General features: G+C 61.1%; 3 non-coding genes across 3 annotated transcripts in view; all 3 read left to right on the forward strand.

Moving 5' to 3' along the window:
- The window catches only part of LOC145915034 (small subunit ribosomal RNA), a 1,824-nt gene extending 928 nt beyond the window's left edge, over nt 1–896 (forward strand). The window contains exon 1 of the ribosomal RNA XR_014403489.1: nt 1–896. This exon is cut by the window's left edge and continues 928 nt beyond it. This is a non-coding gene — a ribosomal RNA (small subunit ribosomal RNA).
- A 259-nt stretch (nt 897–1,155) lies between these two features.
- Nucleotides 1,156–1,309, forward strand: LOC145915197 (5.8S ribosomal RNA). The gene has a single exon (XR_014403615.1). It is a non-coding gene; the product is annotated as a 5.8S ribosomal RNA (ribosomal RNA).
- A 244-nt stretch (nt 1,310–1,553) lies between these two features.
- Nucleotides 1,554–2,500, forward strand: part of LOC145915089 (large subunit ribosomal RNA) — a 3,686-nt gene continuing 2,739 nt past the window's right edge. Inside the window, exon 1 of the ribosomal RNA XR_014403540.1 lies at nt 1,554–2,500. This exon is cut by the window's right edge and continues 2,739 nt beyond it. This is a non-coding gene — a ribosomal RNA (large subunit ribosomal RNA).

Raw genomic sequence — 2,500 nt, forward strand, 5'->3', positions numbered from 1 at the left:
TCTTGGATCGGCGCAAGACGAACGACTGCGAAAGCATTTGCCAAGAATGTTTTCTTTAATCAAGAGCGAAAGTCAGAGGTTCGAAGACGATCAGATACCGTCCTAGTTCTGACTATAAACGATGCCAACCAGCGATCGGGGGGCGTTACTTTGACGACCCCTCCGGCAGCTTGCGGGAAACCAAAGTCTTTGGGTTCCGGGGGAAGTATGGTTGCAAAGCTGAAACTTAAAGGAATTGACGGAAGGGCACCACCAGGCGTGGAGCCTGCGGCTTAATTTGACTCAACACGGGGAATCTCACCCGGCCCGGACACAGTGAGGATTGACAGATTGAGAGCTCTTTCTTGATTCTGTGGGTGGTGGTGCATGGCCGTTCTTAGTTGGTGGAGCGATTTGTCTGGTTAATTCCGATAACGAACGAGACTCTGGCTTGCTAACTAGTTACGCGACCCTATCGGTCGGCGTTGAACTTCTTAGAGGGACTAGTGGCGCTTAGCCACACGAGATTGAGCAATAACAGGTCTGTGATGCCCTTAGATGTTCGGGGCCGCACGCGCGCTACACTGACCGGATCAGCGTGTCGCCGCCTAGGCCGGAAGGTCCGGGTAACCCGCTGAACCCCGGTCGTGCTAGGGATAGGGAATTGCAATTGTTTCCCTTGAACGAGGAATGCCCAGTAAGCGCGAGTCATCAGCTCGCGTTGATTACGTCCCTGCCCTTTGTACACACCGCCCGTCGCTACTACCGATTGAATGGTTTAGTGAGGTCCTCCGATTGGACCTGGCGCGTTCGGCAACGGCCGCGCCGGCGTCCGAGAAGACGATCTAACTTGATCATTTAGAGGAAGTAAAAGTCGTAACAAGGTTTCCGTAGGTGAACCTGCGGAAGGATCATTACCGGCCGATCGCCGATCGAGTGGTCGTGCGTTCGACAGGTGGAGAAGGCTCCGTATCTTGGCGGCCGCGCACGCCCTTCGTCGCTGTTGAGGCGCACGCGATTGCACTTCGGTCACCCTGTTTCGTTCTGCGCCGAGTGCCGTGGCCATGTGCCAGGCTGGCTTCATGCGTCGCCTACGGCTGGCGACCGCTCGGCCACCGCTTTTTCGACTGTGCAATCCGGCTGGGTCGCGCTTGTCCAACTGACGAAGTCACGGAGGGCTCTTGGCGGTGGATCACTCGGCTCGCGAGTCGATGAAGGACGCAGCTAGCTGCGTGAATTAATGTGAATTGCAGGACACATTGAGCATCGACGTTCTGAACGCAAATTGCGGCACCGGGTCAATCCCGGCGCCACGCCCGCCTCAGGGTCGCGTTGTAACGTTCCCGCGCGGCGACGCGTCGGGCCGGTGCGGTGTCGGCCGTTGCCACGGTCGTCCCGCCCAGGACAGCACGAACGCAGTGTCAGCGCGCGAAACCGAACGCGGCGTGCGTCTCGTTACGAGTCGGCCTCGAAGAGGATCCCGGCCCGGAGCAGCACGGCTCGCGTTCGGGCGCGGCGCTCGCACGAGCTTCGGTGGCGCGCGCGTGTCTCTCGCAAACGAGGCACTGGATTATCGGCCTGAGGTCGGACGAGGCTACCCGCTGAATTTAAGCATATTACTAAGCGGAGGAAAAGAAACTAACGAGGATTCCCCCAGTAACGGCGAGTGAAGTGGGAAGTGCCCATCGCCGAATCCGCGCGCCTCTGCGGCGCGTGGAATTGTGGCGTAAGGAATTCGCTGCGCGTACGTCGTTCGCCGCCCGCGTCCTTCTGATCGAGGCCTCGTCCCGGTGCGGGTGTCAGGCCCATGGTGGCGGCGAGGGCGCGCGCTCTGCGTCTTCCCAGAGTCGGGTTGTTTGGGAATGCAGCCCAAAGCGGGTGGTAAACTCCATCTAAGGCTAAATACTGTCGCGAGACCGATAGCGAACAAGTACCGTGAGGGAAAGTTGAAAAGCACTTTGAAGAGAGAGTTAAAGAGTACGTGAAACCGTCGAGAGGCAAACGGGAGGGCCTGTCGAGTCGCGCGACGCTTTCAGCTGAAGCCGAGCGGAGCGTGTGGGCGTGCGGAGCCTTGCGGCCCGTCGTTCGCGCTGTCCTCCGAGCAGCTCCAGCGCACTAGCGCCGTGCGAAGGCCGCGACCGTCTGGGAGGCGGCGAGAAGGCCGCGCGCAAGGTAGCCCGCCCCCGGGTGGGTGTTATAGGCGCGCGGACACGTCGGCCCGTCGCCCGGGCGAGGAGGGATCGCCGCGTCTGCCCTTCGTGGGCCGGGCGTCCCGTCCGAGCCGGTGCGTCGCCGGTTGTGGACTGTGCTCAGTGCCCAGTTGCGGCGTGTCGGTTGCGGGTGGGCAGCGCCGCGCGAGACGCACGGGGTCCGCGGCTAACGTCAGCCACCTTCCCGACCCGTCTTGAAACACGGACCAAGGAGTCTAACGTGCGCGCGAGCCACGGGGCAGTGCGAAACCCATGGGCGCAGTGAAAGTGAATGTCGGCGCGGTCCGGCGGAGGTGAGATGCCGTCTCTCT

The sequence above is a fragment of the Ascidia mentula genome (genome assembly GCF_947561715.1).
Source record: "Ascidia mentula chromosome 2 unlocalized genomic scaffold, kaAscMent1.1 SUPER_2_unloc_1, whole genome shotgun sequence".
NCBI classification, from domain to species: domain Eukaryota; kingdom Metazoa; phylum Chordata; class Ascidiacea; order Phlebobranchia; family Ascidiidae; genus Ascidia; species Ascidia mentula.